The 16,635-nt window shown below is 36.1% G+C and overlaps 1 protein-coding gene across 2 annotated transcripts in view; it reads right to left on the bottom strand.

The window, feature by feature from the left end:
- CDH2 (cadherin 2) overlaps nt 1-16,635 on the bottom strand; it is a 213,475-nt gene that overhangs the window by 61,407 nt on the left and 135,433 nt on the right. The window lies entirely within an intron of this gene.

Below are 16,635 nucleotides of genomic sequence, written 5' to 3'. Positions count from 1 at the left end.
TCTTCCCGGACCGGGGCACGAACCCACGTCCCCTGCATCAGCAGGCGGACACTCAACCACTGCGCCACCAGGGAAGCCCCCAAAATTTTATTTTTACATTATTAAATTTTCATTAAAAAATTTTTTTTAAAGTTACACCACTCCATTTACAGTTATTCCAAATATTAGCTATATTCCCCATGTTGTACAGGACATCCCTATAGTCTATGTTACACTCAATCATTTGTAACTCCCACCCTCACCCCTGTATTGCCCCTCCCCGCTTCCCCCCACTGGTAACCACTAGTTTGTTCTCTACATTTGTGAGTCTGCTTCTTTTTTATTTCATTCACTAGTTTGTGGTATTTTTTAGATCCCACATATAAGTGATATCATACAGGATTTGTCTTTCTCTGTCTGACTTATTTCACTTAGCATAGTCCCCTCCAAGTCCACCCATGTTGCTGCAAGTGGTAAAACTTCATTCTTTTTTATGGCTGAGTAGTATTCCATTGTGTGTGTGTGTGTGTGTATGTGTGTGTGTGTGTGTGTGTGTGTGTGTGTGTGTGTATACCACATCTTTAGCCATTCATATGATGATGAACACTTAGGGTGTTGGGTTGTGAAAGAAAATGAATTAACATTTGTTAAATGCTAGGCACTAAACAAGACACTTAAGGTTATTTACTTTAACCTTAAGAATAACCACCCAAAGTAGGAATCATTTTATCTGTTCTACAGATGGGGAAGAAAATTCAGAAAGCCACCAATGCTCCAAGCTTTTGACTCGTAGTGGTTGTTTGCCTTACAGGAGCACAAAGGGATCTTCACGTCTTAAACCTTTAATAGACAATGAAAGTAAAGTAAAAGAGGCTTGATAGATGCTTGGGAAGAGAGTAATGCCACATTTAGATCTCTGAAAGTACCAAAGTAACTAGCATATTAAAAAGGAGTTCTTCATTTGGAGCATAGCTTGAATGTCCCACAGAGGGGAGGAGCTGAGCCCCTCACGGGCTAATGAGAGTGTGTGGCAAATGAGAAAAATTCACACTCACTGTTACTGCCACTGACTTCGGCTAATTTGGTACTCAGCTTACCTATTTAGATTCACGTGTCAGAAAGATGCAGGCTAGGAAAGATAGAGGCCTTTGAAAAAATGTATTAGCAAAGAAGGAAAAAATGTGCCTTTTCCTACAAAGGGTTGCTGCACATCCTATGAATGAGAAGTGGGTGATCCCAGAGAGTTTGACATCGGAGAAAACACGTGGGAGGAAACTGCATAATGGTCAGTTACTTAAAATTGTTTTGCTTTTCTAATACCCCTGCCCCCACTGGTTTAATATTTCTGTTATTAAATTGTTCTGGGTTTTTTAAACAACTGGTAATTTTCATTTACTTTAATATTAAAATAAGCAGCATTTGGGACATTACTCAGTTTTAAAGAAAGGTCTTGTATTACATAATTCCCTTTGTACATTCAACCAGTGGAATCAATACCTCAACTCAAGGTCCATTGCCAAATGAAAAAGTTCTCCTTAGTGAAGTATCAATCCTGATTTCATCCTGTGGTTGTGATTTAATGCACAAAATATGCCTGGTTCACATGCTTAATTAATAATTACCAGGTTTTACTGTTTTCAAGTCATGCAAATTAAAAAGCTTATTAATTACAATGAGTGTTATGGACTGAATTCTGTTCCCCAAAATTCACAGGCTGAAGCCCTAATTCCCAGTACCTTAGAATATAAGTATATTTGGAGATACGGTTTTTAAAGAGGTAATTAAGGTAAATGAGCTCATATGGCTGGGCCCTCATCCAATATGACTGGTGTCTTATAAGAAGAGGAAATTTGGACATAGATGCACCTATACATAGAGGAAAGACCATTGCGTGGACAGAGGAAAAGATGGCCATCTGCAAGCCAAAGAGAAAGGTCTCAAGAAAACCCAAACCGGCTGGCCCCTTGATCTCAGACTTCCAGCCTCCAGAACTGTGAGAAAATAAATTTCTGTCATTTAAACCACCCACTCTGTAGTCTAATAAATGGATAATACACGAATTCCATTTGTTAACCATTGGTCAGTGTTTATTGTGTGCTGTTTTGTTCATTTATGACTTAGATGCACCATGAATATTTCCTCAAAATTGACCAGAGTCACTTCTGCCCTAGCAGCAAGCGCTGAAACTTACTTAGGAGAAAGTTTTTACAGAAACATAGAAATTAATAGAAAAAGTGGAAAACCACTATGTTATAGAAGCGTAGTTACAGCACTAATACATATTTATAATTTATATAATATATTTATTTACCATTTATGGACTTTCAAAACGGTTTTCAGGAGGACTATGGCAAAATATGTTTACAAAAAAATCTGGTTAAAAATAAAAAGGAGAGTGGACAGAAGCCACTTGAAAGGGAGAACGAGATATTCAAGGGACATGGTAAAATTAAGATTAGATTTAAATTTTCACTTTGAGATGAGGAAGGCAAACATCATAGTTACATGACTTGTGAGGAGAAATATATAGTTCACTGGAACCACGCTGTTTCTGTTATTAACATTTTCCTAATGGATAGTAGGTAAAGAATTCTGAGTAATATAATACGATTTTCAACCTTTATTTTACAAAATATGAAGCAGTTTGATCATTTCTTAATGTATAGGTTTTTAAGAAAAGGTGATGATACATTTATTTTAAATTAAAATGCATCCTGGGCTTCCCTGGTGGCACAGTGGTTGAGAGTCCGCCTGCCGATGCGGGGGACGCGGGTTCGTGCCCCGGTCCGGGAGGATCCCGCATGCTGCGGAGCGGCTGGGCCCGTGGGCCACGGCCGCTGGGCCTGCGCGTCCGGGGCCTGTGCTCCGCAATGGGAGGGACCACAACGGTGAGAGGCCCGCGTACCGCAAAAAAAAAAAAAAAAAAAAAAAAAAAAAAGCATCCTTAGCAGTGAAACTATTCTGTATGATACTGTGATGGCAGATGCGTGACAGTACGCGTTTGTCAAAACTCAAGGACTGAGCAACGCAAAGGGTGAATCCTAAAGTAAAATTAAGGACTTTAAAGTAATGTATCATTATTGGTTGTAACAAATGTGCCGCATTAATGCGAGACGTTAATAATAGGGAAAACTATGGGGTGGGGTGGATATGGAACTCTTCACTTGGTGCTCGATTTTTCTGTAAACTTAGAATTGTTCTAAAAAATAAAGTCGATTAATAATTAAAAAGTACTTCCTTTAGGGGAACTAGCTATATTATTAGATATTTAAAAGGAGTAGATAGTTGTCAATATCCTGTCTCTCCCAAACATGAGTTCCAGTGAATTGCCCCAACGTGGTATTAGCTGGAGCTGGATAATATAACTGAATCAATAACTTTACATAAACATCCTATGTATGGAGATACTGAATATAGTTTCATGAAAGTCATAATATTTTACCTGACATGTAATAAAGCTGAAATTCTGTTATTTTAAAAACAATCGAACTCAACTTGAAATATTTTTTTTCTGACAATCTTCTTTACATTAAGACATTAATTTTGCTTAAGTGCTCAAATAACTTAGAGTAGAAGCTGCAGAATTTCAAAACATAGGAGAAAAGGAAATAAATTGCCTTAGACAACTGAAAAAGCAAACTTGATCCACTGGATCATTCAAATTTAAAACAACTCTACACACAATTAAATGTTTGTGCCTAAAAACATCATCATATTAAACAAGAAATTTATTATTAGAGCCATTGCATAGTTTACATATAATATGTAGTTACTGTGTTCTAGCCTACATAAAACTTTGTTAACATGATTAATATGAAATTAAACACCAGTGAAATAATTATTTTAAAGTACTTTTGACTCTTAAAGCAATACCTCAAATTAATGTTGACCATAAAACCATAATATCCTTATAAAATATTAATGGCAAACCACGGATCTTATATATTAAATATTTGGCAGTTAATAGCACTACATAAACCACAGAAATGAAAATGTGCAAATACACACATACAGTTTATAATTTTTGCCTGAGTAAAACACCACCCATATTTAGAAACAATTATAAGAGAACACTGTAAAATAGTTTTGTGCCTAAATATATCTTTGACTTTTTTATTGTATTTTTTTCCCCACATTAATTGCTATTTCTGAAGGATATTGGGAAAACAGAAATAGTTTCACAGTGTTAACAGACCTTCTCCATCTATGGGGACACGGCAATATTTATTAAGGAGTTAGCTAGCTATCTATTAGTGAAGAAGTGATAGGGAGGAAGGTGGAGAAGAACTGTCTCAACATTAAGGATTTCATGGTGTTTTTACTTACAGATTCCAATGGAGAAAGGTTACCAAGTACAGGTTTGTTCATAAATCTGCTTAGATATTCTTTGCTTACTCTAGGCCCTTTCTGAGTTTCAATTTGAGGAACAATCTTTCCTAGAACCATTTAGGGTCCCCACCAATCCTTTTCACACATGCACAGTAGGATACACTAGAGACAGTTTGGAAATTTCCATATGGACCTTGGTGGAAAAAGTCATTACATTTTCTTTATAGCATGTAATTATGATAAGAAAAATGAAATACAGAGTTTTGGGAAACATACTGACTATTAAATACACATAAAACTTCCGTACAAAAAAATTTAAAAAGATCTTTAATAAGAAATTTGAGCTTATTTGCATGAAATGCCTTTTTAATAACAAGTCTTGTGACAGAGACATCAAATCCTTGATAATTACCATCAAGGCAAACTTTATTCACAAAAGTTGGTGGTAGCAAATGGGTAGCACAGAGTTCATCACTTTTTCTCCAGCTGACAGAAAGTTTTCTCGTCATGAACCATGAGGGATATACTGATTAAATTTCCTGGTCCTTCTTTTTCTTAGTTGACAAATACAATGTTGAAATTCCTTGTGGAAATGCAAACGTTTTCATATTTTTTCATCCTAAGTATTTTAAAATAATGATAAAACTTGACTTCAAGCATATATAGGTATTGCTCTAACAGTCAATAATTCTTCCTTAGGATTTAAAATGTAACACCAACTAAATATCACAAATGAATCATTTTTATCCTTTTTCCAAAGTTGAACTTTGCTTCAAATCCATAAGCTTGGTGAGTATGTGTAATATTATTTACATGGCCTTTGCGATTTTCAATTAAGTTCATTCAGGTGCTCCAAAATGTCAGTTAAATAGGTTATTTTTTTCAAGCAAATAACTCTCCTTCAACAAATCTGCAGTGAACAACATTCAAACACACTCACAATCCATTTTTCTATTAGCTAATAAACTCTTGCAAAAAAAGTGTCCTTTGGACAGCTTGGGCACTTTGGTATATATCAGCAAATATGGTTTTCTAATCCCTGATCTTTGCATAAAGCTGTTGCCATTTATTTTCATAATATCAGTTTATGTGGTTTTAAGATTTATGAGCAAACCTTTATATACAAGAGTTTCTAGGTGAGTAAAACTAACAATCATGGGGCTCTCAGATTAAATTCCTGATGTTTATATCTTCATACCGTTTATAGCCATTATACCTTCACGCCATTATGGCCAAAGCATCAGCCTCATGTAATATTTGCTTAAAATCTTGCTTTAAAGTGTTCATTTGGGTCTTTGAATGTATGATTTACAAAAGTTTGTCTTCCTTTTTTTTTCAAAATGAATAATGCTCTTTAAGGATTCTAACGACTGCTATTAACCAACATATTTATTAATTCCTTAAAGTCATCAACATGCAATGATCACTCTTTTGATCTAATAATCTTTTTGATTAGTGCTGTCACTATGATGTGTGACATGCCAACAGTACCTCTCCTGAGTGTATTATTCAAAAGTGGCTCCTTTTCGATTTCTTCTACTTCCTTGGTTTCCAGTATAGCACTGATGACACATATATAGGCTGGTAAAATAAGAAATTCTGCCTTTGTGTGAGGCATTTTGGCCTAAGGCATTAAGTGTAAAATCCCATAAATGGCTTTTAGAACTTGATCATGTAGTGCTATACTCAATCTCATAAAGGAATTTCCTTACTTTCTGCTGAAGAGAATCCCAAATTTCTTCTGCCTAAATTGGTTGTTTTGGGGTACAGTGACCACACAATTAGTTCTGCATGTAGCTTCACTGGCTCACTTTTGCATCAAATAAAACCTTTAGACCAAGTGTGAGAATAATTATAAGGACTCATGAATTCCAATTTGAGGGAAAACATTTGAAGGGGTTTTTGTAACTGAAGTCTTTTCATTTTCCACTGGGAAAGTGGAAAGTAACATACTTTAAAATGAAATCTAAAGACAAAAGAGACTGCAGGCATGTATAGCTTCAGAAAATCTATGTGTAAATAATATACAATATACATATAATATATAAATAGTAAAGTATAAGTAATATTATCCTATAATATACTAATGAATGTTATAAATATTACAACTATAAAATAAATATATTTCAGGTCTTCTGCATTGTTAAAACATTTAAATATAAGGCATATGAAAAGCTTGGAAAATTAAACGTACTGTAATCTAAATTGGAATACTGAATATTAATTTTCACTAATTTAATAATTGAAAGTCTTACAAATGTACAAAATATAATCATTATTTACAGTTCTGGATAATCAAAAAATATTTTGAAAGCAATCCATTTCTGCAACTTACAGTCCTGTTTAGTAATTTAGTAAATTTTATGTCCAGAAAAACCAATCAATTTAATTCTAAGGAATTTGTTTCCAAAAACCTATATAAATGTAACATAATAGAGACATTTTAATTTTAAAAAACACACAAAAATTAACTATTGGTTTCCATCGAGAAAAGATTTTGACTGTTAACTTTAAAATCCAACAGGAATAAAGGAAAAAAAGCAAAAGAAGAAAGTGGAAAAAAGAAAGAGGGAAGACGAAATAAACAACTGAGAAATCTAACCAAGTTAATAATTCTCTGGTACCTGACAAAAACATAAAATTTATATATTCCTTCTCTTTTAGAATTTAATGGAGAAAAGTATGAGCAAAAGATGCAAGCAAATTAAATTGAAAGAATACTAAAAGTAACATTTGCATAAAGTTTTCACTTAGGATCAACACACTGATATAAAAACAATGATCAGGTGACTGCGGGGCTTCAGTGGGAAAGGGGACATTTTGGTGCTCACTCCATGTGCGGCGAGTACTTGGTCAATGAAAAGATCTGGGGAGATGCTATGTGGAGACTTGGGTCTATGCAAGTCTGAGCAAAAGAGAAAAATAATAAAAATAATAAAAACTTTCAGGAAGTTTTTACAGAAAGCGATGAAAGAGCATTTAAATGTAATTTTCACTATTGTGAGTTAATTTACTGACCTATTTTATAATAAAAATGCCTTCACATTTTTAACACTATAAAAAAGTTCAACCATGAGTATCTATAGCACACTTATATCCCATTCTTGGCAATCTGGTTGGGAAACACTGATCTATTTTGCCATACTGCTGAAATATTAATGCTTCAGTTGGCATTGCGAATGATGACCAATAATTTCAGTTTTCCTCCTCTTTCTAAACGTTCATAAAGATGACACTTCTCATCTCCTTGGCCTTCAGCATGACCATGTGGCTTACTCTGGCCAATAAAATCTGGGGATTGAAGTCACACATATTGCTTCCCAGCAGCAACATTTAAAAGTTGATACCCTCTACAGCCAGACAAAACTATGATTCAAAAACATACACGTACCCCTATGTCCACAGCAGCACTATTCACAATAACCAAGACACGGAAACAACCTAAATGTGCATTAAGAGAGTAATGCATAAAGAAGATGTGGTACATATATGCAATGGAATATCACTCAGCCATAAAAAAAGAATGAAATAATGCCATTTGCAGCAGCATGGATGCAACTAGAGGTTATCACACTAAGTGAAGTAAGTCAAAAAGAGAAAGACAAATACCTTACGATATCACTTACATGTGGAATCTAAAATATGACACAAATGAACTTCTTTACAAAACTCGCAGACATAGAGAACAGACTTGTGATTGCCAGGGGCAGCAGGGTGGGGGGTGTTGGGAAGGGATGGACTGGGAGTCTGGGGTTAGTATATGCATAGAGAATAGATGGACAACAAGGTCCTACTGTATAGCACAGGGAACTATATTGAATGTTCTGGGATAAACCATAAAAAAGAATATATATATATATATATATATATATATATATATAGAGAGAGAGAGAGAGAGAGAGAGAGAGAGAGAGAGAGCCACCTGAGTCACTTTGCTGAACAGCAGAAATTAAAAAAAAAAAAAAGTTGATGCCCTCTTTCCCTGCAGTGGCAATTATGAAAGGACATGTTAAACGCAGATAATAACAGGATCGAACCCCCAGGGGTGAGTGAGTCCAGCCATGGAGCACTGCCCTGGAGAGTCTCCTGCTTCCACGGAGGACTTCTTCGCAGGAAGGGGAAATTGACATTTTTTAATGTTAAGCACAGAAGAATGGGGGTAATTGTTACTGCAGCACATCCTAGCCTAACATGATAAGGTCTCAACTTGAGTGACCTAAATCCCTCTCACTGCAGCAGAATTAGGATGAAGTGTCTATGAAATGAAATAAATCAGAATCAAACTTATTGTAGATCAAATTAATACAACTAAAATATTTCTTATTACTAAAAGTGTTGGTATTTCCCCACCAAAAGCAAGAGGTTTTATTACAATGTTCTCTAAAATGTTATAAAATCTAGAGAAGCTGTTATTTCATTTTCTTTCCAGGGCAAGTCATGTAGTATTTAACTAACATCTATATACAAGTTGCCACAAAAAAAAGAAAGGAATAAAGAGCTATGATATTCTTTGTGAATCAAAACAAGCAGTAGGGATGATGATTATGATATTCAAAATATGAAATTTAGATTTTCAATTGTCCAATAATGCTATGCATACAATTTCATATATTAAACCTTTGGAAAAGCAGTAAGGTTATTACATTCTCCCTTATATGCAATTCTAGTAACTCAAAAAATTTAAACTGTTCTTCTGTTCTTCACTTCATTGATATTCTTCCTCCAGGCATCTCTGTTTCATGAAATTCAATGAAAACCCTTTCTTTTGACAGAATCCAGCTAAAAATATATTAAATGATCAGTGTTCAGGCAGAATTACTTTTTTTTTTTTTTTTTGCAGAATGTGCCCATTAACAAATTACATTGAAATATCACTACCTCTAATTAAATTACTCTGACAGAACACAGGTTGTGTGGAAGCTCTTTTTCCCAAATGTATGATTATTAGTCTCTGAAATTTGATGCAATTTAGTTAGCTTTATGTTTCAGGCTACTTATGTCAACAAAGAAGGATCCTAATTCCTAAGTTTTGTGACAGGTTTTTGTTAATTTTTAAAGAAAACAGAGTTCTCCGAATAAACTTTGCTGAAAAAAGAAATTCTTGCTAATTGGAGTTTTCAAGTATACCACTAGAAAGGAAAAGACAAAACTAAACTAATCTTGTGTTTAAATCAGTTTCAACAATGTGGCTTAAAAATGTGCCACAGAGACCAGAAAGAGGGAATGTCTCCCCAGAATGCCCAACTTACTAGGTAAGACATGGGTATACCAAGGAACAAAAGGATGTTGTACATTTTATAAAATTTGAATAAAAGAAAGAGGTACATAGAACATAATGTTCATTAAGCAACTCAGTCCTACAGTATGACATGATATCACATGAACGGAAATTAAAGTCCACTTAACTATTAAACTATTAAATCCCAAATTATTTGCCGATAGTAAAGTTACAAAACAGAAAGGATAAGATTTTTATCCTAAACACTTAAAACAATTTAAGAAATATTTATTCCTTTACTCGATTTTAGAGAAAAATATCCTTGTCATATATGAAGAAATGACAATGTACTGATATATAAAACAGCTCTTGAAAATCTGCCATAACACATAACTCATAATTTAAAAGCTGAATTCCCAATTATTACTGCCAAATTCCCCCCAAAGAAATACTGGCTCACTAGCTACCGGAAAGAACTTTGCAAAGAGCAAAGTTGGACTTTCTACAGAAAACAAACTAAAACTTTAACAAAAGCAACACCAAAACCCACAATATTACACGCGTTATTTCTAAAGGCTGTCTACGTTTTTCTAAACACGATGTGTATTAAGTATTTAATATATGTCGGATTCCATAAAAATGTCATCAATGTTACTATGTCTTTCACAGAGCCAATGAAGTTGCTCAAAGTAATTATATGAAGTCCCTAAGTCGCCAATGAAATTTAAGTAGTAAAAGCAATGAACAAATTCTAATGTAAATTCAATTAATGGGTTGTTAGTGGGTAAACATCACTGTATAACCTGGGGAAAAACATGGCCTCCATTTTTTTATTGTCTCAGTAGACCAGTTTCCAACTTTTTGAAGAATTATTGTATAAACCCTAGAAAGCTGCTCTAGTAGCATGAAAGTATTCTTCCAACAGCCTAACCAGACAGTATTTCTTAGTACTTACTCTGATCTACTGCAGATAGTCACAAGAAAAACAAGGGTAAGTAATCTATGACATATAATTTAAAAAATGGGCTATGATTTTAATGCATCAATATAATAGTAGTAAAGGGCTATTTCAAGATTATTTGGTTTTACGCAAATGCATAAATATTTGAGTAATACTCTTTTAAATGTCAATTACTTATTTATATTTAGAAATTATATTTTATGCTTATTAAATTTTTATTATAATGCCCCAAATTGCAGTCATTCCAAAATGCTGTCATTGGTTTAAAAGAACCAACCAAACAAACAAAAAAGTGAAACAAAAAATCCTCTTCAAAAGTGTTCCCCTCCCTTCTATCACAGCCTGAAATGAACATCTACCTCTGTGAACACACCAACTCAGCAATCCAAATTGCTGGGCAAAAATCTGCTGCTTCAACTGACAATAATAAGCCTTCTACTCATTAATGGGTTGACATTCCCTCTTGGAGAAATGATTACACTTCTATTTCACCGTTCTCCTTAAGTATATCAAAGTGCATGGGATGAATGGTCACACACTGTAATATTATGGCCAGCTCATGTATGCTCCACACTGTGATTTATCTGAAAACATCTTAGGTGCATGAGTGTTCTGCCCAGGGACATTATTCTGACCCCCGCTTTTCCGAATGACACTATGGCACTTAGTCCAGCTCTAAGGTAAACTTATGAAGGGTCAGGGTATCTCTAAGTTTTACAGAGATAAAGATTTTGCATGTTTGATTTACCCCATGAATACACAGGCATGTATTAAAGGATTTTCACTCCATTAACTAAGAGGATGTCAAGGCAAGTATCCTGTGTACACACTATTTACTCCCAACTTAACCAATTCTCAGTCTGCACGTGTTAGCTACAATAAACTGAGTTAGGCTAAAACAATATCCTTATCCCATCCTGATAAGTAGATGCATTAAGCAGACCAGTTGGAATTACATCTTTTTGCCTAAAAGCCCCAGCAATACTAATGTTTTAGGATAATATACTAAAAGCCCTATTTTTAAAAAAGTAACTTAGACGTTTGACTTCCAGAGTCATTAAAATGAATTAAAACAACAGACGTAAATAATTGAGACAAAGACAGAAAATATACACCTAAACAGGGATGATGAAAGATCTATTAAATGTGAATTTTTCATCTTAAAAAATCCCATTTAAAAAAAAAGAGGGTTATAAAAACCAAGAACAAATAGAAATGCAAGGTATGAAGGAGACTTCTGGATAGCGTGGCATGGCACAGTCGGGTCATGTTTTCGATGGACCACCTTGCTCCAAACAGGCAGCAATGATGAAGTATAAAGAGTCTTTAAAAAGAGAGAGACAAAGCCTAGCCACACTCTAAAACAAAATAAACATCTCTGTGGACCAGAAATGAACTTAATGTAAATTGCCACCTGGATAGGAAGCAGGCAGGGACAACTGGAAGTTCAGCTTCTGTTGGGTTAAGGGGCTTGAAGGTCAGAAGACGTAGGGCACAGCATCTAGGGTGCCATTTGACGCCAGGAAATGGGGCTGGGACTGGGCTCAGAGTGGTTTTGTGCAAGGGCAGAATGAGAGATGAAAACAAAAATTCCATAATCCCAAATCATCATACATCAAACAATCTAATACTAAGGAGTCAACGAAATCAACAATCAGAATCTAACACACTTCAAATGAATTTAATTTCATGGAACATTCCTCTGGTTCGCTCTAACCCACTGGCTACTTCTTCTGCAATTCTGTAAGATGCCTCAAGCTTCAGCCCGGCATCTTCACTTCTTTCCATTCTCACCCTAGGTGATTTCAACCAGCCCCAAGGTTTTAAAAACCACCTACACAAAGAAGATTGTTGAGAAAGTCTATATAAACCTTGACTGTTCCCTCGAGCTCTAGACTCCTATATCCAATTGCCTACTTGCCACCTCCATTTGGACATCGAATAGGCAACTCAAACTGAACAGGTTCCAAAGCCAACTCTTGATTCACTTCTGCCCTCAACAAATGCCATGGTGAACAGTTTCACCCTTCACCCAAATGCTCTGACTACAAGACTAGGAGTTGAGCTTGACTCCTGTCTTATTCCAAAAGGAATCTATCTGAAAGTTCTGTCAGCTCTGCTTTCAAAATATATCCCCAATATGGCCATTTCTCATCACCCCCACGGCACCAGCCATTATCTGGGTTGAATTACAGCTGGAGCCTCTGACTCGCCTATCACTCCCACTCTCTGCGACACCTAGAGTGGCCTTTTAAAAACATAAATTAAATCATGCTCAAAGGCTTCCTATCACACCACGTAGAACAAAACCCTTAGCAAAAGCCCTTGGCCCTGCAACCTCTTCCTCCTTTCCTCTTGGAGCTCATTGGGCAGCCACAGTCACGTAGGCGGTCTGGTGATTCCTCCAACAAGCTACACTGATTCCTGCCCCAGGCCCTTTTCCGTATATTTGAAATTTTACACAACGCAGGAGAGAGGAGAGGAAAGAATAAGAGAGGAAGCAAGAAAACTTGCACAACAGGCAGGCAGGAGATTAATTAATTGATAATTAATCAATTAATTGATTAATCAATTGCCCAGGTAAAAGACCACTAGGTTAATTTTAGTCTTTTTAGTCTTTATAAAGTCACCTTTCCTAAATTTCTCCAACTTGCTTCCCTTCTTTTTTTTTCCATGTCACTGATAGCAATACATGATTAGAGTTGACTTTTTCCAATCAAACCAGAGAATGAATAAAAGGAATGCAAGACCCTCTTTTTATTTATTACCTGGGTTGACTAGGGATGAGTAATAGGAATCATAGAACACACAGGGGAGGAGCACAGCATATCATGCATCTTAATAAGAGCTAAGCAAATAGAGAGGCAGCAAACAAAAGTGTTTTGATGTTTGCAGCCTAGTCATTGACCTAATGAGCAAAACGTGTAGCCATGGAGGGGATGCCACAGACCACCCAGAGTCTGTGCTCTACTGTACTACATGACCTCGCAAACAATGGTGGTTTGAAAACCTGTAGGAGGAATGAACAAATTCCAACCAGCTCCTCAACAGTGAAGAATAAGGCAAACGACAACAGTCTAGTGCTGAGCTAGTGTTCATTCATGTATGCATGAAGTCTCCTCAAAACTGGGGACCACTAAGAATGGGCATAAAGCAACTTGTGGGTTTCAGCATCTTAACCACCAACTATAACCTGCTTCAATGAGCAGGTGGATAGGATGACCTTTTTTTTTTATTTAACTTTTTAAAAAATTGAAGTATAGTTCATTTACAATGTTGTGTTAATTTCCGCTGTACAGCAAAAGGACTCAGTAATACACACACACACATATATATATATATATATATATATATATATACACATTCTTTTTTATATTCCTTGGATGACTCGATATAAAGAAACAAAAGACAAAGGTGGGGATTTCACCCTCTTCCACAGATCCAACAGTACTAGTTAATAACATCACATGAACTTATTTTGTATGTATGTGTGAATCCATCTATCTGTCTACTTAGTGCTGTACTCTGAATAAGTAGTAACTACAGAGTAGGTGGTCAACTTACAGAGTAACTCAGCGTGTACAGAGTAAGCAGTCAACTAATACCCTCAGTACTACTGTTTCCAAGTCCAGAGTTCAGAATGTTTGTGATATGTCTCATTTAAATATCACCTACAATGATATAAATACTTTCAGGTACTTATTTTTTCCTATTCTTTCTTTAGTTGCCCATCTTCATACATAGGGAAACAGAAGGCCACAGAGTGTAAGTTCCCTCATCACACTGAGAGTGTGACCACTGCTGCCCGAAATTCTTTGCGGGCATCCTAAGTAGCACCCATTACCTCTCAGGACGAAGGCTGATTTCCATTTCTCCCCGAACAGCCCACTCTCAATGAAAATTAACCAAATGATTCCTTGTCTGCCATTTAAGATGAAAACTGAAACGAAGATAACAAGATCCCTAATCTCTAGGAGTTTAAAATTAGGAGGAAAGGGCTCCAATAACTAAGAGTAAAGTAGAACAATATATAACAAGATGGGCTAAACCAAAGCTTTTGACAATTACAACCGAAGGGAGAAAGGGGATCACTAAAGATGTAGTGAAATGGCAGCCGACCTTTGATCTGAGCAGAGAACGATGAACAGGACTCCGATAGGCTGCGTGGCGACAGGCAAGAGGTGGTGGCTTCGACATGATCGAGGCATGGCAGTCTGGCAGTGATGGTGCCTTCACAGAGGCATCAGTGTTTACGGAAAGAGTGGTGTCTGGATCAGCTCAGCTGCTCCTCGCTCAATGCCTTTGTTAAGGATGAGTATCTGTAAAGGATCTTTTTCTAGGGCAAATTTGTTTGGCAAGGAGTTTTGGGGACATATTATCTTTGTGGGGGGAGCGAGTTTTATGGGCTAAAGGCTTTACTGAGAGAAGCAGTCTCCAGGTAGACTGAAATCCATTCAGTTAAAAGAAGAAATGTCAACAGAGGTACAAACAAACAATCTAATCACTGATGCACATGAAATTGGTTCATAGAATTCAGGGGCAGTGCGTGTGTACACCATGCCTAAGAGACAGTAGGATTCAGTGTTAAAATTTAAATGCCATTCTAGTTTTTAAAAAAGGCTTAGCATTTCCCCTTTTCCGGAGCCCATGGGTGACCTCTTAATATGAGGAAGGCCATGAGTGGCATTTTTTAAACATGGGAATTATTCAAAAATACACAATATAATATGCAAGATGTGATTATAAAGAAATAGGACTGATTCTGCAAATCACACAGAAAAATCAGACTCATTATATAACAAGCACGCCTTGAATAAATTATAGTCCAAACAACAGGGGCACTAAATATGCACTTTAATTTGGAGTACAGTACAGAGGTAACTTCAGCTTCTAATCAGACGAATTATTCATAAAACTAAAAGATACTAAAAAAAAAAAAAAAAACCGAAACACTGCTTGTATAATAAAGGCCAACTCTAATCTCATGTATTTTATAAGTAATCTCCATTAAAACACTACCATTTTATACTCAATTGAACCATACCCTCAACTAGTAGTGTACTTTTCTCTGAATAAGAAGGAACTGCATTGACGATGAGATTTTTTTCCTTATCATTCTGTTCTTGTTTGCAAAAAATAAAGAGAAGAGAGGACCACAAGTCAGTAAATTCAGTTTTGGTTGTGGTCCCACTGATGCCCAATAATCCTCTGAACAGCTTTGGATCTTCATTTCTTACGGGAAAGTCTCACTGGAAGACTGCTAATATCTTTTACAGCACTAAAAATACACATATTCTAAAATTCAATATCATAACAAATCCCTGAGTGAATATTACCGCTGAACGTGATACTCGTTTGTTTTTTTGGTTGTTTTGTTTTCATTGTTGTTGAGTAAGTTTTAAGTAAAAGACAATGGCTTCTCCGAGACAAAAAGCAAAGGACTACTCCTACGGGAATAAAATCATTTTAAATGTATTGTTCTCTAGTTATTAAAAGCTATCAAATCCCAGAGCAAAGTTAAAATCTAAGTATCATATTCCATGTAACAATGGATGAAAGGGCAGCAACAGCTAGAGTGATCGAAATCATGACAATGATTCAATGGTCACTCTTCCTTTCAAGAGGTTAACAAATTACATGGGCATTAATGAATTGTATTTTATAATCTGGTTGCTTTCCTTTTGCTAGAATTTGTATGTCATCAAGAAAAGTAACAGAAGCTTAAGTTATTCTGTTTGAAACACAACTCTTCCTCTGATAGACCAATCACCTTCTTTGCATGAACAGATTTCAGTCATTTCTGTACTAGGGTGTCACAATGAGTATAAATCTTTGAAGGCAAAAGATACGACCAGTATTTCAAGTTCCAAATTCTACTCCTCACTCCCTTTAAGAATAATGAATGTCGGGCTTCCCTGGTGGCACAGTGGTTGAGAGTCCGCCTGCCAATGCAGGGGACGCGGGTTCGTGCCCCGGTCCGGGAAGATCCCACATACCGCGGAGCGGCTGGGCCCGTGAGCCATGGCCGCTGAGCCTGCGCGTCCGGAGCCTGTGCTCCGCAGCGGGAGAGGCCACAGCAGTGAGAGGCCTGTGTACCGCAAGAAGAAGAAAAATAATAATAATGAATGTCAATGAGAAGAGGTAAAGC

Source organism: Phocoena phocoena, chromosome 13 (genome assembly GCF_963924675.1).
Source record: "Phocoena phocoena chromosome 13, mPhoPho1.1, whole genome shotgun sequence".
NCBI lineage: Eukaryota > Metazoa > Chordata > Mammalia > Artiodactyla > Phocoenidae > Phocoena > Phocoena phocoena.
Note: the sequence above shows the minus strand (reverse complement) of the source record. Positions and strands in the feature narration are given on the sequence as shown.